Below are 26,850 nucleotides of genomic sequence, written 5' to 3'. Positions count from 1 at the left end.
AATCTTTCAAGGCTCTTGATGCGGCAGAGCCTCCAGTGTGTGCTCTTCTAATCACCCTGGTCTCTGGCTGCTGTACTCAGCGTCCAGGTGATTTGCCTCAGCCTCCCACCCAGCCATAAATGTTCCTCCCTTAGTTCCACAAGATTGTGGAGCACACAGCAGCAGCAATAGCAAGCGGGACATTGGTTTGGCTGAGGTCTGAGCGAGTAAGTAATGATCGCCAGCGAACCTTTAAACGGCCAAATGCACATTCTACCACCATCCGGCACTTGCTCAGCCTGTATTGAAACAGCTCCTGACCACTGTCCAGGTGCCAGTGTATGGCTTCATGGCCATGGCATCAAGGGGTAGGCTGGGTCACCAAGGATAACTACAGGCATTTCCACATCCCAACGGTTATTTCTGGTCTGGGAAGTAATTCCCTTGCTGGCAAGCCGTTTAAACAGACTAGTGCTCCTGAAAGCGCGAGCGTCATGACCCTTCCTGGCCATCCCACGTGGATTGTGGGTGAAACGTCCCTTGTGGTCCACCAGTGCTTGCAGCACCATTGAACAAGTACCCCTTGCGGTTTTACGTACTGGGGGCCCTGGCGCTCTGGGCCAAGATAGGGATATTGTTCATTGTTCAGTATAGTCAGCACGAGAGTACGGAGGGTTTGACAATGGTCAGGATACTGTTTGTGATCTCAGGGTCCATGATGCTGTGCTATGGCGTTTGCTCAATGCACTCCGGAAAAAGGCGCCAAAGGGTTTGTCTGCTGCCTTCACAAAAGGGAGGGGTGAGGCTGTCCCAGCACCACCCGGGGCAATGTTTTCTGCCCATGCAGGCACTGTGCTCTCAACCCGGAAGTGGGAACTATGGATAGCTGAGGAACAGCTACCCACAGTGCACCGCTCCTGAAATCGCATCGATGGTAGCTTTGGACCATGGACGCAAACAATCGATTTCGTGATCCCACTGTGGACGCGCTAAACCGATTTTATTAGATCTGTTTTATAATATCGGTTTAAGCTAATTCGAAATAATCGTGCAGTGTAGACGTACCCTTAGAATGGCTACAGGTACAGAAAGAGCACAGCTACAGCCAATTGGTGAAACAAGGCACATCCCTGGGGAATGGGAGGCTCAGTCAATAAACTTAATTGTTTATTGTCAGTCAATAAACTTAGACTACTTAATAAATGGGAGATTGACCAACAATCCTCAAAGTGAATTACAACTGGGGACTGATTATATGTGGGCAGTTTCCTCCAAGGAAAAACTACTTTAACCACCTGCAGCCAAACTATTGTCTCAGAAGACCTGTCAATGGCTGGGGCTGAGATTAGTCAAGAGTACATCCATGACTATCTTAGGTCATATTTGTGTATTGGGGTACAGTTGGCTGTTGAACACAACACGAGATCTCTTACTTGTGGGTGTGTCTAAGAAGTCAGAATATCCAACTGTATCAGGATGAGTCTTTTCTACTTTAACTTCTTGGGAGTTTTTAGAGATCCTCATTTCTCTGACTACCAGACCTAATGAGGCAATAAAGCCCTCATTCTATAAGTCTGAATGAGATACATGAAGTTGCCTCAACTGAAGGAGATTTCTCCATGAAACTCTGAAAAACAGGCATAACTCTACAAAACAGCAGATTACCCTGAGATAGATCTCAAGTTCCCAGTGGGGTTCTTAATCTTTTTGGTTGAATAGTGTAGGGATCAAGTATCAGAGGGGTAGCCGTGTTAGTTTGGATCTGTAAAAAGCAACAAAGAGTCCTGTGCCACCTTATAGACTAACAGATGTATTGCAGCATAAGCTTTCGTGGGTGAATACTCACTTCGTCAGACGCCTGCCAACAGTTAGCATTCCATTGGCATTTGATGTACCACAGTAATTTCCCTATGGTAAGTAGGACATATACTCTTTTTTAATAGCAGAAGCGAATGAACAATTCCTCCTTCCTAAAGTAAGAGCTTTACTGTACCAATACAAAAAATTGCTTTAGATGATTTACATAAAGGCCCATAGGATATTATAAATCTACTGAGCTGTCGGTTTGTAATCTTGTTCATGCAACATGGCATTAAAAATCAATATTAAAACAACACAAAATAAATAAAATCAGGATATTGAATATTACCTGTGGCTGGTGCTTATTTTATATAAGCAATACACTGTCAAAATGACTCATCCATATGTAAACATTCTGGTCAGTTCAAAGATCCACTTTTCACAGGGATTATGAAGCAATACATCTTACACTGTAGCACTCAGGAAAATCATACTAAGAAAAAAAGGAAGGAGGGCTGCATTTTCTGTGATCTAAGAAAAAACTGTCAGCTTCAATCTAGATAACAAGTGTTAATTTTAAGGTGTCTAAAATACATTACAGGCTCTGAAAATTCTGAAAGATGAAGTGCCTCTATTGGGTTTTACAATGTAATTTTGTCTAATTTTGCTTGACATTTTGTCCATCATACTGTAAGCTTTCTTAGAGGAAAGAGACAACAGCTTATTCCCTCAAGAGGAAAGACAACTGGATGGAAAAAACTGGTGCAAAGCCCAAATGAATCTTTCTTTCTTTTTTTTAAATAAATAAATCCCACTAGAAATAACTTATAATTGTCATTGTTGGCTGATACTATATATACGGGAAGCACTGGTCACCTGTTGCTCCTTTAAAAGAATACCAAAAATCCCCAAAACTTTATTTTTTGTCTCATTAATTCATACTGTACTTTTCCAGTTCTCCAGGAAATCTTTAAATGCCATCTTATTGTAAAAGAAATACATCTGAGGAATTTATAAGGTCCGAAAGCTGAATGCACATGCCAAAAGCTGATGGAGTGCCAGGACTATTAATCTTGCTACACATTATATTTATTGATTAAAATCAGAGTTCTATTGGTCGGGATAGGTACCATTACTAGAGCAACAAGAATTTTCCAGGAAAATTGTATGTAAATTTGAAAGTGGTTGCCAGCTTTGTGGAGAGGGGGAGAAATCTATAACTATAGCAGGTTGTAATCTGTTTGCCAGTAAAATCGAATAACACAAACTGGATTATCACCAGCATTCAGGAGGTTGCATCAATGCAGGTCTTGATCTCTCTTTTCCAATAACATATCCAGGTCCGGCTGTAGGCACCAGCAAACCAAGCATGTGCTTGGGGCGGCACAATTTCAGGGGAGGCATTCCGGTCACCCTTTTTTTTTTTTTTTTTTTTTGCTTCGGCAGTTATGATCCCGGTGGTTTCTTTTTTGTTGTTGTTCTTGCTTTGGCAGTTGTGCTCCTGGAGGGTTTTTTTTTTGGCTTGGGGCGGCAAAAAACCTAGAGCCAGCTCTGAACATACCTAAGGGCATTGAAGGTAGGGTTGATAATTTTGGTTGGATGTATTCATGGAGGTTTCATCACATCACAGTATTTAATTAAAGATTAATCTTTAATTCCTGGAGACTCCAGGGCAATACTGGAGCGCTGGCAACTCAAATTACACATGATCCTACCTCAACAGGATTTGGCTTCAGAATTGAAAAAGGGCCTTTATTCAAATACAGAGCAGATTTCAACTGACTGTTAAGCTTTTATTTAAGATTTAAATCAGGGATAAGGGAATGGTTTACATAAAGTAAGATTCATCTAGAATGAAGATTTTTCGAAGTTCAAATTGGCTCTGTTGCAGTAACTTGGGGAGAAAAAAAAAGCCTCTCCACTAGCCAGCTGATAATTTGATTCTGGGCAGGTAGGAAACAGCAGAAAAGTCTATTTTTGCTCTCTTCCCTGTCCTTGTGTGCATGTGAATTCTATTGCATAAGCTCTGATGCCCACTATTTTTGGGTGGGAAGTACAGTCAAGTTCACTTCTGGAGTGTGGTTGTTTAATATATTCGCATTCAGCTGGGCTATCAAGCCTCAGAAATCATCTAGAAACACCACAGAAAGGGTGGGAAAAAATTAAAATGCAGACCAGACTATGGGATTTACTGAATACTGAAGAGTATCCCACAGAAGCACTAGGTACCATTTGGGCCACTTACAGACAGTGACGCTAATAGACCTCAATCAGGCATCTGTATCCTATTGTACTAGGTGCTGTATACAAAAGGGAATAAAAGATGGGCCCTGCCCTCAACAGTTTTGACATATGATGTGAGACAACAGGGTAAAACAATTAGTGTTTGAGTCGGAAAGAAAAGACAGCAGTGAAGCAGTGTAACTAGTATAATAAGCAGCAATTGCAGCACATCAGTTGCCTAGCTACACTGATATACTGAAATTGGAGAGTGGCAATGTTCAGATCAGGACCCAGATCCATACCCAAACTTTTTCAGAGTTTGATACTGCTCGCATTTAGCAATCCAGTTTACTTTCATTAGAAAAACTTCCATTATTATCAACAAGTAGCAAACTCTAAATATATCGTGTACAACAGTGGTCTTCATTCTCGGTAGATGAATAATGACTGATCATCATCACTGTGCCGACTTGTGCCTTACTATGCAAGTCATTTGAGAGTAGAATAATTTTACTAGTTTGGCACAACTCTCCATCTCTACAGCATCATTTGTACTTACATGGCTCTACAAATAAATGAATACTAACAATAACAATAATTCTATCCAAAAAGACCCTGCTAGAACACCTATCTCACAGCCCTAAAACTTTTATGACTGCCACTAAAAAAGTCAATACTAAAAAAAAAAGTATTAAAACTAAATAAAAAGATAAGTCAAGTTATTCTATTCATCCATGTGTTCTAAACAACGAAAAATCAAAGGTTTACCCAGACTTCATCCACTTACTGCTATATTATAGATTGTCTTATGTCTTTGTCTACATGTTAATATATTTCAAGGGGGGGAAGTAAACACTAGGTGTCTGTGATATCAAAAAGGGAACACAATGAAAAGAATGAGGAAGTATTCTAATTTCTATCCTTCTTCCCACCTTCAGATCTCCAATCATACATACCCTTATATAAGAACCAAAACCAAAACAAGCCCCCAAACAATGCCTCTAACTACTCTTTTACTCAGGTCCAGTCTTAGAACTGTAATGTCTTTAAAAAGGAACACCATCCCAAATATCTAAACAATCAGAATAAGCCAAACTTTCAAACCCTACAAACAGATTCTGGAAGATGTGGATTTGTATAGTTTTAAGTGGACCTTGAAACCAAGTACCTCTACCCAACCTACACAATTGCAGTTCTAACTGGGTTGAGAAGACTAAGAAAGCCAACCCAGAGACACACAGACAAACGTGGTGGGTCTTAGGACTGACCACAGCATAAAACATCCAGGGCAGCAAAATAATAGCTTCAAATAATTCCTGAGGAACACAAGAATGCAGTGATGCTGTAACTAGGGATTCAGGGGGTGCTTCCGCACCCCTGGCTTGAAGTAGTAAAAATAACCACCAAATTATTTGGTTTCCATCATCAGCACCCCCACTATAAAATTTGTTCCAGCACTCCTGCAAGAATGTCTGTTGGCAAAACAGGCACTACTCACAATCTAACATCAGATGTATCATCAGACTTTGCCTGCATCACTGAGATCTGGTTAGATATTATTACTAATCAAATAGTGGCTGTCATAAACAGATAAGTAAAGTTAATAGCACAGAAGTACTTTATATCTCTTTGACTGTAAAGGGTTAACAAGTTCAGTAAGCCTGGCTGTCACCTGACTAGAGGACCAATCAGGAGACAGGATACTTTCAAATCTTCAGGGAGGGAAGTTTCTGTGTGTGCTGTTAGAATTTGGTTGCTGTTCACTCTGGGGGCTCAGAGGGACCAGATGTGCAACCAGGTTTCTCTCCAATCTCCTTGATACAGGTTCTTATAGATTCCAAGTACTAGGTAGATAAGGTGAGTTAGGCTTATGTTTGTTTTCTTTATTTCCAAATGTACATTTGGCTGGAAGGAGTTCAAATTTGTATTTTTGCTGAAAGGATTTAATTTGTACTTGAATACTTAGGCTGGGAGAGTATCCAGTGCCTATAGCTAAAAAACCCTGTACATATTCCCATTTTAATTTACAAAGATAATTTTTACTGTTTTTCTCTCTTTATTAAAGTTTCTCGTTTAAGGAACCTTGATGTTTTTTTATTCTGGTGTGAGGACCCAGGCGGGTTCTGGATCACCAGGGGATTGGGGTGGAGAAAGGAGGAGGGGAGAGAAAGGCTAATTTCTCTCTGTGTCAGGGTTACTTTCTCTCTCAGGAAGAAGTTGGGAGGGGAAAGAGAAGGAGGGAGAAGGTGAATTGTCCTCTCTTGTTTGTGATTCAGGAGTTTGCAATCACAGTGATCTTTCCAGGGGAATCCAGGGACGGGGCCTGGGAGAGGCACGGTGGGGGAAAGTTTACTTTCCCTGTGTTAAGATCCATGAGGGTCTGGGTCTGGGGTTCCCTGGGCAAGGTTTTGGGAGGACCAGAGTGTACCAGGCACTGGAATTCCTGGTTGGTGGCAGCGCTACAGGTTCTAAGCTGGTAATTGAGCTTAGAGGAATTCATGCTGGTACCCCATCTTTTGGACAGTAAGGTTCAGAGTGGGGAATTATACCATGACAGTGGCCCAGTTTCCCACCCCCGTAGATTGCTCAGTAAAGCACAAGCCACAAAGAGGCCAAGAACAGGTCAAACTGATTAGGCTGCTGTTTAGATCGGTCATTCCTGAGAATTAATTCAGCCACATTGTATATATTTGGATTTCTACAATAAAAAAAGGGGATCCCATTCAACACTCTAGGTGTCCCTGATACGTAGATCAAAAATAAATGAAATCAAAGAGCAGATTACCCACACAACAGAAGCTGTATTTTCTATTCCTATTCAGTGTGATTGAGACGGATGGTCTGTGACTTCTCAGTAATCTGTATTTCATACTCAAGGAATGTGAGGGGGGTAAGACAAAAAACAAAACAAAACCACAATCTCCAAGCAAGCCAGACTGAAGGTATGATCTAATGCCTATCCCTACAGCAAACTGATAGTCCTATTAGAAACTCACAGAACCACCTGTGAGGTGCATCCCTTGAGGCTTGGGAAGAAGGAAACACCAAATGCAGGAGGACTGACCTGCCTCAAGGGCTGGAAGGGGGAAGGAGGGGAAAAGGGAGGGTAAAGAAACAGTTTTGTTTTACTTGTATTTGTAAGTTAAACAACTTCTTTTGTTTTTATTTTTTTCCCCTAAGGAAAGTATTGTTCTGTGGGTGTTTCAAGTAGTCTGCCCTGAAGGGCATGAAATCCTCAGCCTACAAAGCAGGCAGGTAAAATGTTCCTAGAACCTACATTCGCCACTTGGTTTTAATCAATGGCCATGGACACAGGTTTCCTATCCTAGAAAGTTCTGATGCCATGAGGCTTTTGGTAGGTGAACACAAGGGCAGCAGACCCAGGAGCACAAAAGAGTTGGCAGAGATGTTTGAGTCATAGTAAATCTTTATATCACACTGGTTACATCAAAATATGCCCCATATATTGTACAGAACGGACAACACTCAACTTAATGTTACTGTTGGAGCCTTCATTTTTGCACATTTTAATGTGGAATCTGAGAAACAGCGAAAACAAATAATTTAATTACAGAGAGTATTAAGAATTCAGAGACTTCTGGCCCCCCAAGTCCCTGAAATCCTAGACTTTTTCCAAGCACCCTAAGCCTCTCCCAGGGGCAGCCATGTAGGGCAGGAGCTGTAACCACTTTCCAGTGCCTTCCTCATTTCTGTTGGCAAAACCTAAAGATTCTCCATAAGCAGTCATTCAAGAGGCTGGAGATTAGCATCCAGCGGATATTGCACTGATTATGGGTGAGAAGATATTCATATTTTTAACATTATTTAAAACTGGTGGTATGAATATAGTATAATGGATGGGAAAATATATCCTATTTAAATAAAAATGTAGAAAATAGATAAAATTAAAAAAAGAAATTAACAATTTGATAGAAGGAGCAGGGGTGGGGTAGGTTTTTTTGTTTGTTTTTGTTAAAGTAACCAATATAACATTTAGCTTTCACCACTTGGATCACTTTAATGTTTTATCCTTTTCCCTCACCCTTTCCTTGTCTTTCTAGACCAGGGGTTCTCAACGTCTCTCTTTATGAGGCTGCCCTCCCAACATAGTATAAAAATTCCATGGCCCAGCTGGCCCACAAGAATGTCTGCATATAAAAGCCATGGCCAGTCTTAGGAAGTAGCAATGAGGGGGCACCATGAAATTAAGTTGCTCAGACTTCAGCTCAGGTGATGGGGCTCAGGACCCTGGACTGCAGATCTGTGTGGCAGGACTTCAACTTTCTGCCCTGGTCTCTAGCTAGTCTAATGCCAGCCATGCTTGGCAGACCCCCTAAAACCTGACCTGGAGCACTGATTGAGAACCACTGTTCTAGACCGTACATTCTGCAAGACAGGAACTGTGACCTCCTGCTCTGCATTCAGCCCTTATTTGGAACCTTTGTTATTGTTTATATTGCAACAATAACAACTGTGATTTTATGCAGAGAGGAGGATTTAAACCTCCAGTTCAAAATTAAATTTAAAATTTCCTGTCTTTCAAATGTGTTAATTGTGAAACTTTTTGTTGTATTGATATCGTTTTTGCATTATAAAACTAATGTATTGAATTACTTCAGCTTTTTTCTCCTGTTGTAATGTAACCCCTCTCCCCAATATGTACTGCCCTAATATATGTTAGTTTTGAATTTAACAGAATATTGTCTTAAAACCAAATTCAGCTATGTTAACTCTGTCCATTTTCTTAGCCTGTCCCTGTAGTCCAATACTTCTAATGTTAAGACTTATCTATTAAACAGGTTAATCTCAGTACAAGATAGGTCAACCTTACTTAACTTCTTTACCAGACTGTGCTACAGGTCAAACAAACCCAAGAGACATATTGCCTAAATAATACTTGTCAAGTTATTGGACTGGTAGGCATCAAAATCAACTTTCTAAGTTTACATTTAAAGCCCTGTTTCATATTTAAGAGGTGCTGTGGTTCTACTGCTACTAAAATCAATGACAGCTTGATTACTACAATGTGTTATTAACCTACATAATGGAAAGCAACAGAACAGTTGTAAAACCGTGTAGAGTTCTCTCCTTGGTTGTGTCCTAGCATGAGGGCAGGGTTAAGTCAGTGACAAGAACAACAGCTAACACTGAATGTGGAAAGGGATTAATTTGAAGACAGAGTTTGTCAGAATTCATTTTGCCAGCTGCCTGCAATCGCAGATTGCCAATCTCAGATATATTTATGATTTCAGAAATGTTACTCTTAGCTATATTAACATGGATTCACTGTGTCAGTCTGTCCTGATGTGCATCCTGACTTCCATGCTTTTGATCTTTCCTGGCAATCTTCTCCATTACGTATGACGGTATTATGAGTAAAGGTTTAGTATGTACAATCCAGAATACCAGTGAGATACCCATCTTTTACAAAAAAAATCTGCCTTTTATATGGAACAGTGTCACCAATTTTTCACACAACTGTTCTACCACTTACTGCTTATACTTAACCTTTAACAAATTAGCTACTCCTCTAAATGCTAAGTGCCTTAAAGACTGTCTGATTCCCAAATCAGAGGGGTAGCCATGTTAGTCTAGATCTGACACATGCATCTGACAAAGGGGGTGTTCACCCACGAAAGCTTATGCTCCAATACTTCTGTTAGTCTATAGGATGCCACAGGACTCTGTCGCTAATTCCCATATGACACTGGAGGAAGGGACTGTGGAGGAATAAGAGTATTTGGCCAATGAGATTAAGGAGCCAGGCCAGAACTCTTGGAAAGAGCCATTTCTGATCTGACCAACTCATTCATCCCGAGAGTACGTTTCTAATGGGCTGTGCCTTTTCTCACTGCCAGGTACCACTTCTCCCTCTCAGATAAGATGCAAGCAGGAAGGTGTTGTTTCTGACATACTTAAAATAGCTAACATTACATTCTTTGGTACTTGCTTTTATATAGCAATTTGCTCTTCAAATTCCTCCTTTCCCTTCCTAGTTTCCAGTAAACATTTTACACTCCAGCAACTCTCTATTGGCTTCATATTCATAGAATTTAAGGTCAGAAGGGGCCATTATCATCACCTAGTCTGACCTGCTACATAACACAGGTCAAAGGACCTCACTTAGTATTCTCTGCATTAATTCATAACTTCTGTTTGAGCATATCTTTTAGCAAGATGGTCAGTCATGATTTAAAGACACCAAGTGATGGGGAATCTCCTGTGTTCTTAGGTAAGCTGCTTCTGCCTAGTCTGTTGTTGTTTTTTTCCCTGCTAGGTTTGGCCTCCAACCAAGAGATCTTGTTATGCCTTCTTCTGCTACATTAAAGAACTGTCTAATGTCAGAACAGTGTAAATCCATTTGGGGTGTATTTCATTCCGGATCCATGTCCCTTCAGTTCTCACCATCAAGGTGTCAATTAGTGATAATCTTAGTTAGATTTTTTTTTGTGATGAGGAAGCCTGTCTACTTGGAATTGCCACAAGGCAATACCTATTTTCACTTGTCTATTTGTTATTGACTCAATTTAGCAGCAAATTAATGTATGTGATGTTAAGACAATTTTATAAAATGTAGCAAAGATACACAACTCAACCAAACCCACCAAATAAAGGACCTTAAAGTCTTTCCCGTGTCTCTCTAAAAATTCAATGAAGAGAAAAAAAACCCAGAAATTTCTCACCTTTTTAGTTGCAGGTGGAGACAGTTTACAACAAAGCTGAGTGCACTGTACTCCCACACTGTTTTTCTGAACAGAAACTTTCTTTTGGGAATTCCTGAATCCTGGCGTGCTAGCAGAGCCTTTTATCACACAAACTTCTGTGGCTGCAGCTCACTTCTTGTATTCCCTCTTCCCAGTACTTTTCATATCACTTGGCAGCACTGATTATGAGCCAACCAATGAATGACAAACTCTGTGAAAACAAGAGTTGACTCAGTCACGGCATAGAAAAGCAACATTGAGAGGAAATCTCAATACATAGCTTGGCAGTATCTGACAGATGCAGCAATGCCAGAATAAAACATGAAATTCAAAACATAATGATTACATAGAGCACTTTGCAGCTAGTAGTAAAGAAATAAAGTAATCTACAGTCAGGACCTCCAGTGGAAGGTGGTTTGAAGGGGTTCAGAAAAGACAGAAATCACAGTATGAAAAAAGAACTATCAGGTTTGAATTAAACCAGCAAATTCATATGACAGGCAGGGCAGTTTTTAATACCATATTGTTAGAATGAATTACTAGGAGAAATCTTTTCTCTGATGACCAAAAATCATTTTCTCCTTTTTTTTTTTTTTTTAAATCTCTTATATACATCCTGATCACTTGAAAGCCCTACTAGTAGTAAATTTATGAAAATATGTGTGATTTTCCTATAGAGATATTTGATAATTAACATTATAGTTCAAAAGTCAAAAATGTTTCATTCACTATAGATTGAAAGAAAAAATATCTATGCTATATGCCTTTGATTAACCCTAACTCACATTGCATAAATATCTAATGACTTGCATTAATAAGTGAGAAACTCAAGGGGAAGGCTCCTTGAAACAACAACTGGTCAGAGTAAAAATTCAACATTCAACTACTTTTTAAAAATAAAATAAGGTAGAGAAAACGTTGTTACAAAGCAGAAATCACATTAACATTGGGGAAACATCCATAATGAACACAAGCAATATTTTGTTCAAATCTTGGGATTGTTTTAAGAAAACCAATATTAATGTTTCAAAAAATATGAATTAGGGTAGTCAAAAATTTTCCATTGAGTCTGCTTTTTGACAAAAAATTGTTGAAGTGAGAATTCTCATGAAAAGTTTTTATTTTCTGCAAAATTTTTCTTTTTTCACATAGACCAAATTTCTGACATCTGAATAATTTAATCCAAACCCCACAATATTAAGATTTCGATATCTCATCATGGTGCCTCATGATAGTTGTAGTTCAGTTTCCTCATTCTCCACTACAGTGGTATTTCCAAATCTAAGTATTTCAATTTGTGATTTTTCTCTCTTCCCACCCTCCCTTTTCATCAACGTTTTCCATAGGAAAAAGATTCATTTTCCAGCCAGATCTATAACAAGCATCTATCACTATCACTTTGCAAGCAAACTACCAAATGAAAATTATATCTCACCCATACAGTTTTTAATGCAGTAGGTAATGAGGGGCATTTTTAGAATTCAAGTTAACATAAATATGTTGGAATAAATTAATCCCTGGTGTTTTCCAGGGATAATTGTGAGATATTTTAAAATGCACACTTTTCCTAAAATATGTCAAGTACATGAAATAATAAATTATTAATTATTATTATTTATGTTATGATAGTGAATGAGGAAGTCAGCTGAAACCAAGCCTTCACTGTGCGAGGCACAGTACACACCAAGTAAGAGACAGTCCCTGCCTCAAAGAGTTTAGAATATATATAGGTGGGTCAGACTGCCTTAGCGAATTCCATGTTGAGCTGTGAAGAGCCACGGCAAGCTGGGAAATAACCTAATATCCGCTGCACCCAGTCTTAAAACACATGGGGCAAATCAGATGCATTTTCCCCAGTTACAATTCCTTTTTCCCATGCTTCCTCAATGAAAACCAAATTGATTGGTACCAATGTTTTATAAATACACAAAGAACAGCCTGAAATAGACTTGTATACCACTTTAAAGAGATTTCTAGATTGAGATATTAAAAGTCAAGGTAATGCTATAATGCAGCTACCCAATGAATTGAATTCATAGGCATAAGAATGAATTTGGACATTTAGGACACAAGTAATCCAGTTGTTGCAACAGTTGTACTGTGTCGAAATATAGTTGTACCCTTTTAACTGAATTTTAAGGTATGGGAAATTGAAGTCATTTTGAGAAAGAAACATCATGCTTCTAGACAGTACATTAAATGCTTTGCATTCCAATGATCATGGAGCTAGAAAAAAGGAAAGAAGAGATCACTTGAAGCTTGATCTTGCTTCCAATTTAGTTACCAACATGTAACACAATTGTTTTTACTTTTGTGATTAAAAAATACAGGGGAGCGAGAGGAGAGACCAATATGTTAGAATAGGATGCAGAGTCTCAAAAGTGAAAGCCAGTTTCACAGTTGCCCATTCAACCTTAATTCAGTCCCTTTGTGCACAGACATTATAATATAATCTTTAGTTAGTTGATCCCTTTTTTTTTTTTTTTTTCACAAGACCCCTATCTCATTCAGTATACAGGTTCAACACACAAGACTAGAATTAAGATTGCACAGCAAACTATAAATCTGGCATTTGCTAACCTTTGAGTGCTTGCTTTTTAACCTCAAAACATTATTTGAATGTCATTTCTGTATGTTGTACACATATCATTTGAGTGTAGTAAATGCCATACAAAACAAAAATATGAACTCTGTTCCTTACAAAGTATTCATCAGTGACAACCTCTCCGGCTTGAGAACTGTGAAAAAGCTACCACACAATGCACAAAGCTTTTTCTCCAGGCAAATGACATTTAGACTGCTGTTTCTTAACATCTCTGGCAATCTTCCACAGTACAAGTAAGTTAACATTAATAAAAGATTTTAAGATAAATAAGAACTTTTTACAAATATATCAGAAAAGAAAAAACACAATACTAGAGAGTAAGAAAGATCCATTAAATAAATGAGGAGAGTGATAAAAACAATGATGATTTTAAAATGGCAGGGCTATTAAACTGCTTCGTTAAATTGGCTTACAAGAAGAAAAACAAAATGAGCAAAGACAATTAGGAGCAGTAAAGACATTGTCAATATTGCTGCTGATAAAGGAATCTGTAAGGGTCTTCTTGGAATAACCTGAATATATGAAAATTAGGGAGGTCATGAAGTCACTTCATCCACATGTGGGATTCTGGGTATTCTCTTTCTCTAAACAAATACATATATAGATACACTTTTCTTCTTACAGCCATTTGCTGCCCCTTCTTCCCTCGCAGTGAGGAGAGATGGGGAGAGAGAGTGGGGAGGCTGCTTTATAAAGAGATTTCTGTTTAGAAGTTTTTTCTTCTCTGCTCCCACTCACTCCAATACCCTCTCTGAACCTTTAAGAATCCTTCTCTCCTCCTCCTACCTGTGCCTAAGACCACTGACTATGCAGGGAAGCAGACTACAATGTCCTGGAGTGCAGTGGATGGAAGAAGCAGAAAGCTAGGCTCGGCAAGAAAGGAAAAGAAATAGTCTCTGACAAGAACATATCTGTTAAGGCCAAAGGTCCAGAAGTCTCTAGAATTTACACAAGTGAGGCAAACTCTCAATTTACATTATTCAATTAATATGTACTACCTCATTTGTATGTTTTAGTTTTCTACTGTTGGGTCTTCACCACAGTATCAGTTGCTCTGACACAGTGATAGCGTATTGAACTCAGCAAAAATAAATAATTTTACCAGACATTTGGGTGCCTTTAAGTCCTAGTGAAACTTAAGTATAAACACAAGGTGAAGGTAAAACACTTGGATTCATGACTCTTGAAATATTATTCACTGACCACAGAATGGTCTGTTTGATATAAGGAACGTCAGAATCCTCTAAAGTAGGAGAGGTGAAAAAGCCCATACATTGTGGTGAGGGAAGTGAGTGGGGAGAGGGGATGGAAGGGAGGGAGGAAAATGTGTTATCTAAAATAAGGAAAAAAATCTGTATTAATCACATTAATAATGCTGCAGACTTCACAGCAGCCCCAGACAGGAAGAGCCTGGAGGCCCCTGATTCTTTCAAAGGAACTCTCTCTCTGGAACTGCTGTTTCAGAACCATGAGTTCAACTCCCAGAGATCAGGGCTCATACAGTTGAATCCTGGTCCAGCTTTGTCATTACCACTGGCCTTGCTGGTGCTACACATCCCCTTACAACTGCACCACCCCTACTGTAAAAGTTCTCTGCTACACAGAAGAAATATGGGGCACTACTACCCCACAAGAGGGGAGTGAAGTTATTTTGATAAATAGTTTATTTGACAAAAAAATGCAGTTTTGCAAACTATTTGCAAAATGTGTCAAATTAATTTACTAGTTTAGCCAAAAGACATTTTTTCCCGTCAAGTTAAATTCATGGAACTGGAGGAGGTGCCACTGCCACCACACAATTTATTCCCTATAGCCTCATGGTTAGAGAACTCACCTGGCATATTGGAGACTCCAATCTACCTGTGGGATTTGAGTCAAGTAGAATGGAATTTGAACACAGGTCTCCCATATCTCATATGAATCACAGGATTCAATCACAATAAAGAAATTCCTTCAGCCATTTTCTCAAGCCCTATCAATGGTAAGAGGTTTAAATTTAAGGGTAAAAAGGTTGTGAAAACTTCTCTGATTTTAGGAAAAAATCCAAGTTCACTGCCATCTTAGAAAAAGAACATTACAATGATTTACTAGGAACAGAATAGGCAAAAGCTTTTGACTTCAAAGACTCACCAGGTTGCAGAGAATATCTCTGATAGTGGGAGGTTTACCTTAATAGATAGGAAAGACAATGACACCTTCCCTGCACGGTTTCAACCTGGGTAATGCTGTACAGAGCATAGTGAGGTTTTAAGGTCATGTTCTATGAACTGATGGAGCTGGAATAAAGGTTATTTAACATTGAGATTTGTACACAACTTCCTCTTCAACATACAGATAACCTTATATTTCAGACACTGAACCTTATTGGATTCTCTTATGCCCCCTCTCCCTCACAGTAAGGCTTCCTTGAAGGAACACAAACCTATGTTTCACTTATTTAACTTGGTAGTTAAACTGTGGCCTCTCCATCAACCAGCAGAGTAAGTTCTATTTGACTTCTTTTTAGGGTCTCGAGAGTGATAAACACTTCATCCATTTTGAACCTGTCTGGTTCTTGATGGAGGACTGATTTCAGCAATTGTACACCTCACCTGTAAGACATCAGAATCCTGTATCAGGATTATCCACTAGTCTGAGAAAACTTCAAAATATCTCTGAGCAAATTTCCAAATATATCAGTACCACCACTGATGATTGCTCTGTGGGAAGTCTCTGGGAAGACATCTTCCAGATTTGTGTCTATAAGGAATCTTGTATCTGGTGCAGAATATATTTCAGATTCAAAAAGAGGTTTCAATTCATTTGTTGTTTTCTGGCATTTCTCCCAACATTAACCACAACAAATCTATTCAACAAAGTTTCAAGTATTGTATACTTTCTGCATAGACAGAATTTATAGCATTAAAATCCCTATATTACAAATAATTTTAATATGCATTTTCTTAAGAAAATTATTTTATCAGACTATGCAATGGTCTTATAATACCTGCTATTCTTGCTAGAAATGTGACTGCTTCAAATGTGATTCCAGACATAGCTCTCATAGGATACTGAGCAGTAACTAAGCAAATTTATTCTTTGCAGCCAAATGTCAAATTAGGTATAAAATAAATAAAACATCTTGAATAGAAAAGGTAGAAGTATGTGCACTGTATATCTAATATGCAGATGTGCCTAAAAACAACATAACAGATTAATAGATTATGAAGACAGAAGGAACCAACGTGATCATCTGCTCTCACCTCCTATATAATACAGGCCATAAAATTTCCCTAGTTGCACAAATGCATATCTTTTTGGGAAAAAAATCCAATTTTAGTTTAATAATTTTCAGTGATAGAGAACGTATGTTTTGCAATCCATTAATCAAGCTTGAGGCTCTTCTCCAAACCCTCTCCAATTTATGAACATCCTACTTGAATTATGGACACCAGAACTAGACATGGTGTTCCAGCATCACTCACACCAGTACAAAATGTAACCTTCCTGCTCCTACTTGCTATTCCCATTTGTACATCTAACGATTGCATTAGCACTTTTAACCACAGGTTTGCACTGGGCTTATCCGCCATGACTCCCAAATCTTTTAGAGTCACTGTTTCCTCAGGTAGATTGTCCCATTGTTTAAGTCGGCCCTCGCAAATTCTTTATTTCTAGATGTATGATTTTGTTACATTTGGCACTGCAATGCATATTGTTTGCTTTTGCCCAGCTTACCAAGTGATCCAGATAACTCTTTATCAGTGGCCTATTCTCTTCATTATTTACCACGTTCTCAATCTTTGTATAATCTGCAAAGCTTAATACTGATTTTATGTTTTCTTCCAGGAGGTTGGTAAAATTATTAAAAAGCATAGGGCCAAGAATCAATTCTTGTGACTTCACTAGAAACATCCACTCCATGACGATTTCCAGTTTACAATTACATTTTTAGACATATCGATTAGCCCCTTTTTAATACATGTAATGTGTCGTTCATTTCATATCATTCTAGATTCATTAAATCATAATGATATACAGAACAAAGTCAAAATATTTTCCAGAAGCATGGATTTATTACATCAACATATTACCTTTATCAACCAAACTTGCAATCTCATTAAAAAGGGGTGGGGTGGGGCCTTGGGAAAGGGATGGGGCAAGAGTGTTCGGTTTTCTGCAGTCAGAAAGTTGGCAACTTTATTACAGTCTAGTGTCTTGAAAGCAAAAGACTATCCTTCCTTTGGACACATTGTCTTTGTTGCACCCACCTCCCTCCTGGTTTATCTTTTTAGATTGTAAACTCTTTCAAGTAGTAGTCTTTCTAGATGTTTGGAGCTCAACCCTGGCTGATCTCTCTGAGCGTTTCTCTATTAAAAGCCACAATAAAATTCATCTTGCATAGTGCTTGAAAGATCATTACAAGTGGAGCAGATTGGATAACTTGTTCACTTTGATGATTTACTAGTCAATAATTACACACAACTGGTCACTTAAGTCACATGGTACTGGTTTTGCTCCCGACCGAATGTCTGTAGGGATTATTGTGAAATTAAGAATTCAAGATTGCTTAGATATGGTTAAGAAAACTAATATGTCTGCTTTTTGGTTTGTAGCTTGTACAGAAAAGGCCCCAGTTAGCAAGTAAAAGGCAGCAGTGAGAGTAATATTACTTATTACTTACAGTGTGGGAGACGTGTACTGTTTGAACAGGTAACTGATACAGTGAAAAGCTCAGTAAGAAGACAAAGGAAAGCTGTCTTAAAGGAAACAAGCATAAACCTTCCCACTGTTCTGCTGGTAACCGGGGGTGGGGTGGGAATACGACAAGAAGGCCTTGGAGGAAGGAAAGTAGCAAGGATAAATTGCTTCAAGCTGGGCTTTTGCTAAAGCTAGCAGGTTAGTTGAAGTGTATAAAGAGAACTATCAATTTGAAGGTTCTTTGTCAGACCCTACTTGATGTTGGAGCACGTCAAGATGAGATGGTTTTCCCGAGATCTGCCCTGTTTGTAAGTATACTGACCACATGCCAATGAATACTTTGTTACTGTACCAGGTATACTGACTGCTTAATTTTTTAGGCTGTTAGGCATGTATAGAACAGTTGTATAAAATACCATTTGGCCTTAGGATTTAAAGGAATTTATGGTTACGTTAGTGTCTGGTAGTCTCCCATATTAATATTAATAAATTAAAATACTATTCATAATTCCAGCTTCTAAATAGTTTTCAATCAGAAATTAATAAATTATGAGTAGATAGTAACAAATACTGAAAAACAAATATTCTTGTCAGGATACAAATACTCATCTTTGGATGTGAATGTGGATATTTGTATTTAAAAAAGTTACTCCCTAAATATTTGTGCAAATAAAAACCTGGCAGAGTGGGTGTTCACAAAAAGACAACAAAACAAATCTGAACATTAATTTTATATAGCCATTCTGCTCAATCAATTGCATGTTTGCAAACTTTGTTCTACAGAACTTGGCCAGTTCTAACAGTAAGTTACTGATTTTCTCAAACTTTCAGGTTTTCCATCCTTTACTAGGTTATGTTCATTTATGAACATCTGCCAAGAACAAAGAACTCTGGTTCCTCAAACTTCAACAAAAATCAGGGCCATCAATTTAATCTCATGTAAAAGAAGCTTCCCATTGTTCTTTTAAAATAAACAAGGAAGACACAGAAGCCTCCACATAATCACTAAATTACAAGAAACAGATGTGAAACATTTATGGGTAAATGTTCATGCTGGCAAGGAAAATACACTATAAAACAGCACGTACTCTACCCAGCAGATTGGCTTTTAAATGACTCATGCTTGTTAGTAATCATACAAGTAACAAAAATAAAATAGTTAATTTGACTGGGCCTAATAGACTTTAGTTACTTTAAATTAACTGCTAATTAAGCCATTTTCTTTTCTTATACTTTTCCTTTTGACATCTCAGTTGAAATGCCTTGATTGCAGAGTGCTTAATACAAAAAGCATATCATGAACTATTTAACTCTAGATAGTTACCTGCCACAGATTAGATTACTGGAGCCATTTTTTTCCTGGAAAGATGCCATTTTTCCTCTGAAACAAAGTTACTTCAAATAATTAACTCTTCAGCACATGACTGCATACACTAAGTTGTTCCATTTTACATATGTTCAAATTAATTTTGTTAATAATTTCTTCCAATTTTTCTATTGAGCTTCTCCCATATTTTCACAAACTGTGTTTCAAAGGTTATCCATCACCACAGAGACCAGAAACTGTAACATGAGGAAAGGAACTGCAGAAAGATGGTCAGGTTTCAGAAGGTACTTACGCCTTGTCTACACAGGCAAGGGTTCCGTCCCCCCCCGCACCAGTATATTTAGTTTTTTCAGCCTAAACTGCTTTGTATCCACACACAAATTCTTCTTTTTTAATCTTTTTATTATCCTATTAAGATTAATCCATTTTGGAAGTGACATAACTATTTAGGAATGAGTCATGCCACTATGAAGTATGTGTGAACACAGCCCCCTTTCTAAGGGCTGGTCTACACTACGGGGGAAAATCGATTTTAGATGCACAACTTCAGCTACGTGAATAACGTAGCTGAAGTCGAATATCTAAAATCTATTTACTCACCCGTCCTCACCACGCGGGATCGATGTTCGCGGCTCGCCATGTCGATTCTGGAACTCTGTTGGGGTTGGTGGAGTTCCAGAATCGATATAAACATGCTCAGGGATCGATATATCGCGTCTAGATGAGACGCGATATATCGATCCCCGAGCAATCGATTTTAACCCGCCGATACGGCGGGTAGTCTAGACGTGGCCTCAGTAATACATCACTTTAGCTAGCTCACAACTGCTATCCCACACTGCATTTCTTCACATCTGGATTGGCTTCATTGGTTACCTGTGCACTCTCCATTGCTCTAGCGTCATCTTGATTAGATCCAGGCTTTAAACAGAAGTGTGGGAGGAACACATACAAGGGCCTATATATGTTTGTGACTCAGCTCATGGCACAAGTCCACTATAGACGTCATGCTCCATGCCTCTGTGTAGTCCTCTCAGGAAGTCCTGGACTTCGGTGCTCTTTGGGACAAGAGGCACATTTGGTCTCATCTTTCTAGTCATCATAGGAATGCTGAGATCTACAAGCAGCTAGTGATGCTCCTTAGTTTAATGTAGCGCTAGGTGCTCAGAATAGGCCCAGACTGCTCGCACATAAGACTCTAGAGCCTCAACATGTAACACTAACGACTCATCATAAAGAACTTCTACAGCTCCGCCTGGCTGCTGCATCTCTTACTTGTAATGAAACAGAGACAACCGATATGATTAAAATTTAATGTATTTTAAAAACAATACTGCAATTATTCCCCTTACTTTACCCTCTTCCCTCCTATTCAAAATCACACATAATAGCTGGAGTGATTTCAATGAGTGGTTTTTTTTGAAATTACAAGTGCAAAAAGAAGCTGTCCCTGCATTTCAAATGGTGGTATAGTTGTCTGTTTCTGATCTGAGTGGTTAGTCAAAGTTTGGTATCCTGTGGGTGTGATGCAGTAGGGAATGGGGCGGACTGACCTGGGAATGTCGTCTAGTTTTACTGGGACTGTCTGCACAGGGGATGGGATAGCAGGGGATGACTTTGCTTGAGGGATGATACCTGAGCCTGTAACCCGAGCCGGGAGAGGGTTTGGGCCAGGTGACACCTTTGCCCGGGAAACTGGACAAAGGCTGGAGGAGGAGCAAGACTGCTGGAGGCAGTTTTTCAGTCTTGGGCTGGCTGGGGAATTGGAGGGAACCCCATGGTTGGAGTCTAAACTCCCTACCCCCGAAAGGACCTGACTAAGGGGTCCTGTTTATGCCTACAAGCTCTGGTTTGGACTGTGTTTCTCTCGTCTAATAAACCTTCTGTTCTACTATCTGGCTGAGAGTCATGGTGAATTACAGGAAGCCGGGGATACAGGGCCTTGTATCCCCCCAAACTCCATGACAGCGGGAGTTCTAGCTGGGAATAGAAATTAGTGGCTGTCAGGTATGTCTATGATGCTACTTTGTTTACTTACAAAAAATGTACTAAGTCCCGTGTCTCTGAACACAGAAGGAATGAAGCAGCAAACCCCTCACAGCAACAAGAGCGCTCTTTGAGCCTGAACTTCAGACCCAAAAGCCTTTCCCCGGTCTCTTCCAGGGTCAGCCATAGACTTTTAGATGATTCTTCAGGCCACATCTCTCAATTTCTGTGAGCTCTCTCTTCACACAGACGCACACTTCTACTCAAAACAAAACTCAGCCAAAAGGGTCCTGGGCACACATCTTTTTGCCTTCAATGAGACTTATGCCTTCAGTTATGCTAAAGGGTGAGTTTACACCTACCAGTCCCAACAGGATTTTAACTCAACCTATAATAAGATTTTACCAGCTCACAGCAGTAGCAGTGTCAGAGTGAAACTCTGCCAACCTCTTAGTATCAGGAAGGAATTCTGCTCTCTCCCTTTCTTTTCACTCCCTTTGTCCCCTGTGCGCTCCCCACCCCACCACACTTGATGTGGAAGGAGTGGTGCAGTCATGGTTCTAATCACTGCCAGCCTCCTTACAGGTGGCAATTGCCCTATCACTTTCCCTTTCAGCTCATTCTCCATCCAAGAAAGTGGATAGAACTTGTCAAAAGTTTCCAATTGAAATGTCTGTGTGTGAAACAAAAAATACCTTTTTTCCTAAATGAAAGTTTTCTGCAAATATTTTTGACTTTGTTTGAAAATTGTTTTTAAATGAGTAACCAAGAACTAATACAAAAAGCCATCGAAACTCAGCAGAGGAAGTTACCATCAGGGAGTAAGTTAAGCTCAAATTCAGCTCTTGCATTGAGCAAACAAAGACTGAGGCTCAGATTCTTTCTTCCTGTTGTGGCCACAGTCTGGTTCTGACTGGCCAGCTGAGAATTCCCCTGGCATAGCAGTGCCCTCAGCAGGTGGAAAGTTTTGCATCAGAGTTCTAGTCCAGCTGCCTCCCTTGCTCAAACAAAGGAGGAAGGTGGATATAGGAGGGGAGGAAAGGTTGGGGGCAGGAAGGGATTCACAACTGATGTCTAGTCTATAGAGACCATAACCAGTTGGTATAAATTGAAGGAGACTTTAAAATGCTCTAATTTACACCAACATGCAAAAGTTAGAGTGAATGCACCATGAAATTGAGGCTTAACTTACTCCCTGATGGTCTCTTCCTCTGCTGAACTAAATTTATCTTGGCACAGGTGAGGATCTATGCCTGAGACTTTAAATACTCAAATGAACAATCATGAAGGAGAGTGAATGGCTCCATAGTTTGTGAATATTTGAGTTACAAGGAAATGAGAAGGGGGAAACTTAGCATCCTTCCTTGAAAAGCAGCTGAGTTTCACCGTAGCATATCCAAGAATTCCTATAGGACTTATTGTTTGAGTACAGATTAGTTTATATTTAATCACTCATCACATTCATAAAGTAATTGCAAATGTGGTCCTCGATGCCAAATGTGCAGCACGATCATTGTCTAACTCATTGAATTACTTCAGTGCCAAGGTTCTGCCAAGGGGCTGTGGATTTCTGAGCCCCTGTTGGCAAGCAGCCTTTCCCCCTGTACATAATATACTAACTCTACTTCATACTAGTCTATATCCACATACTTGGATGTGAAAATGAAAGCTTTTTTCTTGAGCATCAGGGTATGTAAAATTGATCCCTTCATTGTTTGCTAATAGGCACATGAGCGTGGCCATTATGAATTCTTTTTTTAAAGTGAAGGAGATAAATGCACACAGATTGCTGTAAAATTGGCAGAGATATAACTTATGTATATAGCTTTTTATCCTATTATTCATAGACTTAAAGGCCAGAAAGAACCATTATGAACATTCATTCTGACCTCCAGCATAACACAGGCCACAGAATTTCCTGCATCAAACCCATAACTAGCTTCTGGTTAAACTAGAGTATACATTTTGGAAAGACATCCCATCTTGCTTTAAAAAAAAAAATAAATAAAGTTGTCCAGTGATGGAGAATCCACCACATTCTTTATAAATTGTACTAATGATTGGTTTCCAGTTTGAATTTGCCTACCCTTGACTTCCAGCCATAGGATCATTGTATGCCTTTGTCCAATATCTGTCTGTGTTTTTACTTGTCTGTTGTGATCAGATCATGTCTTAACCTTCCCTTTTGATAAGATAAATAGATTGATTTCTTAAGACTCCCCTGCAAAGCAAAGAAGTTCTAGACCTTAAATCATTTTAGTAAATCTTTTCATGTATCCTCCCCACTTTTTGAATATCCTGCTCAAATTGCAGACACTAGAATTGGACACACTATCCCAGTAATGGTTTCACAAGTGCCATGTACAGAACTAATACTTGGCTCAATATAAGCCAAATCAGCTTGGAGAAAGAATTTAATCAGAGAAATAAATGCTAATTGGGAGTTGTTTAAAAACATTTTATTAGATGCCCAAATAGCCACAACCAAAGAAGGAGGATGCACTGGTTTTAAAAAAACAAACAAAAACAAAAACAAAGGAGAAGATCTGGTTTTGAGGGTAAGTGAAAGCAGCTATAAAAAGAAATATATAACAAATGGAAGAAAGAGGAATTTGATAGTAATGAGTATAAATCAAAAGCTAAGGATTGTAGAAAATTGATAAGAGAAGCAGCAAAGGGAAACATGGTGACATATATGACCAACAGAGTTAAGAACAATGAATAGGAGTTTAAGTATACTAAGAACAAAAAGAATCTTGCCAATCAGATTGGTCCACTGCTAGAGGGAAAGGTAGAATTATCAATAATCATGCAGAAAAGGCAGAATTGTTCAATAAATATTCTGTCCTGTGTTTTGTGGGAGGGGAGGAACAGATAAAGTAGTCATGGTTCAGAGAATAGCCACAAGAATGATTAAAGGATTAGAAAACATGACAAATAGTGACAGGCTCAAGTAGCTCCATCTTATTTAGATTAACAAAGGGAGGTTATGGGGTAACTTGATCATAGCCTAAGTACCTACATATATTTGATGATGGACTCTTCAATCTACCAGAGAAAGGTATAATGTGATTCAAGGCTGGAAGTTGAAACTAAACAAATTCAGACTGGAAATAAGGCATACATGTTTAACAGTGATAATAATTAACCAATAGAACAATTTATCAAAAATTCTCTATCACTGACAAATTTTAAATCAAGATTGGCTGTTTTTCTAAAACAAGATATTCCGTAGGATTTGTTTTGGGGAAGTTCTATGTCTTGTGTTATACAGGATGTCAGGCTACATGATCATACTGGTCGCATGTGGCCTTGGAATCTATGAAACACCATTAGAAATAAAAAGTATTTTCATTGAACATTAACTCTAACGAAGAGAGTCAGAGGTTCTCTGGATTTACCTGACTATTGCCAGATTACTTTAACTGTTTTACAAGAGGTTATTTCCTGGTAGGGTAAATATAAAGACATTTTACTACTGAAGTTTTATTTCTCTTTTTCTTCAAATCCAGAGAATTGTTATACACCTGTCCCTGCAGAGGAAATTACTTAACTAAAAAGAAGCTTGATTTTAGTATCAAGATACTCTGTTTGCAGGATAGGAGGTGTTTGAAGAATTTCAGGACTTCAGTCTTTCTATTGCTATTTGAACATTGCTTTAATTTCCAAGTTGTTCCTGGGCACTTTATATGATGGCAGTACCTGGGTTATTTGAAGCCTGTACCTTCCACTACTAGTAAAAATGCAGTCAATTATGGCATTAAAATTGACACTTTTCTGCAAAGATAGGCCCTTTTCTTCTTTACTAAAATGACTGGTGTATTCATATGGTCTTTCACTTTACCAACAACATAAAATTGCATAAGAACTATAGGAAGAGCACATTAAAGTTATACTGAGCAGATGCGGCATTGGAAGGAAAATCACTAAAATTGAAAAAGGGTATGATGGTGTGGGTGCGTGTGCGTAGGTGGACTTCTATCACTCTGCATATGAAATCTTCAGTGATCTCAATCTGTAGTTTCATGAGAAAGTTTTAAACCTTTATTAAATTAGTCTATTTATTTTTCTACACTGGCAAAATAGTTACTTGCTCAACAGCATTTGTGATTCTTTGAGCTGTTTTAGTCCATACGGATCCCACTATAGAAGCATATGCACATGAGACTGGACATCTTTGAGTAGCAGCATCAACCACAGTTGCAAATGCCCTCTGCTTACTTATAGTCCTGTGTGAGGGCATCAAGGCCAGAGCACTTGTAACCCTTCCTCAGTTCCCTTACAGTTTGAAGCCTGTGGTAAATGAGGCGTCAAAAAAGCAGGGATAGAGGGCGGACTGTGGATCCCACACTGACCACATCTCAAAGAACCACAGTTACTGTAGCGTAAATAATCTTTTTTCCTTCTTCGAGTATGTCTCAGTGTGTATTTCACTGTAGGTGACTGTCCAGTGGTATCTTGTTAGCTGAATCAGTCAAACTACTGAAGTACTGCTCTCCTCAACTTGGCATCTGCCACAGAAGCCATGTCAAGGGCATGATCTTTCACAAATGTCAGTGGGATATTCCATGTTGCAGCCTTGCAGCTCTCAGAATGTTTCTGAAATGGGAAATAAATGCAGTCTGTATGCTGGTGGAGCGTACATTGCTATTTGAAGGGAGAGGCTTGCTGGCACAATAGGTGGAAATGGATCATGTAATCCACTTAGAAATTCTCTGTGGTGGAATACTTTGGCTTTTGGACAGGCCAGTAGTGATCATAAAGGGGCAGGGAGACAACCACAACAGCTTAGTCCTAAGATAATACAGTGAATCTGGTTATTTTCAGGGTATGCAATTTCCTCTCTCTGAGCATCTTCAGGAAAAATATCGATAAGATAACTGACTGATTTAGGACAATGTCTAAGAACACGCCAGGGTTGAACATGGGTGCACCCTGTAAGAGACTGTGTAAGGGAACCCATGAAAGCATCAAGTTCACATTCTCCAAGCCAAGATGATGGCCATCAGAAAGACCATTTTGATGTTAAGGTGGTGCAAGGAGCAGTCTCACAGTGGTTCAAAGGGAGACTCCATGAGCTTCAGGAGGACAGTACTGAGGTCCCATTGAAGACCCAGATCCTTACCCAGAGAAGTCTGAAGGATGACTTTAGGGAACTTTGATACTATTAGTTGTGAGAAGACTAAGTAATACTGTGCTGCTGGAACATGACATGTTGTCGCCAAGTGGCCTTTGAGAAAATTGAATGCCAGTCCTGTCTACTTCAGGAGTAGCATATAAGCCAGGATCTTTGGTATCTGCAATGCACCTAGGTCCAAACCATTCTCAGCTGACCACATGGAAAATCTTTTCCATTTTGAGGAGTAAGTCTTTCTGGTTAAGAATTTTCTTTGTCAGTATTGCTCAAACAGCCAACATCCAACCCATTAGGTACAAGGGTGAGGTGCAAGATCTGAACTTGATTCTGGGATATTATGTCTTAGCAGGCCAAGAGGAGCATGAGCATCTGTAACAGGTTTGATAGATAAAATTGTTTCAACCAGCAG

At 39.0% G+C, this 26,850-nt stretch overlaps 1 protein-coding gene across 1 annotated transcript in view; it reads right to left on the bottom strand.

Moving 5' to 3' along the window:
* The window catches only part of PCDH15 (protocadherin related 15), a 1,383,724-nt gene that overhangs the window by 1,197,228 nt on the left and 159,646 nt on the right, over positions 1-26,850 (bottom strand). Inside the window, exon 2 of the mRNA XM_075072657.1 lies at positions 10,686-10,915. The gene's annotated coding sequence lies outside the window, so the exon portion shown is untranslated. The remainder of the gene's footprint in view (positions 1-10,685; positions 10,916-26,850) is intronic.

The sequence above is a fragment of the Chelonoidis abingdonii genome, chromosome 15 (assembly GCF_003597395.2).
Source record: "Chelonoidis abingdonii isolate Lonesome George chromosome 15, CheloAbing_2.0, whole genome shotgun sequence".
Taxonomy (NCBI): domain Eukaryota; kingdom Metazoa; phylum Chordata; order Testudines; family Testudinidae; genus Chelonoidis; species Chelonoidis abingdonii.
This window is presented reverse-complemented; position numbering and strand designations above follow the sequence as displayed.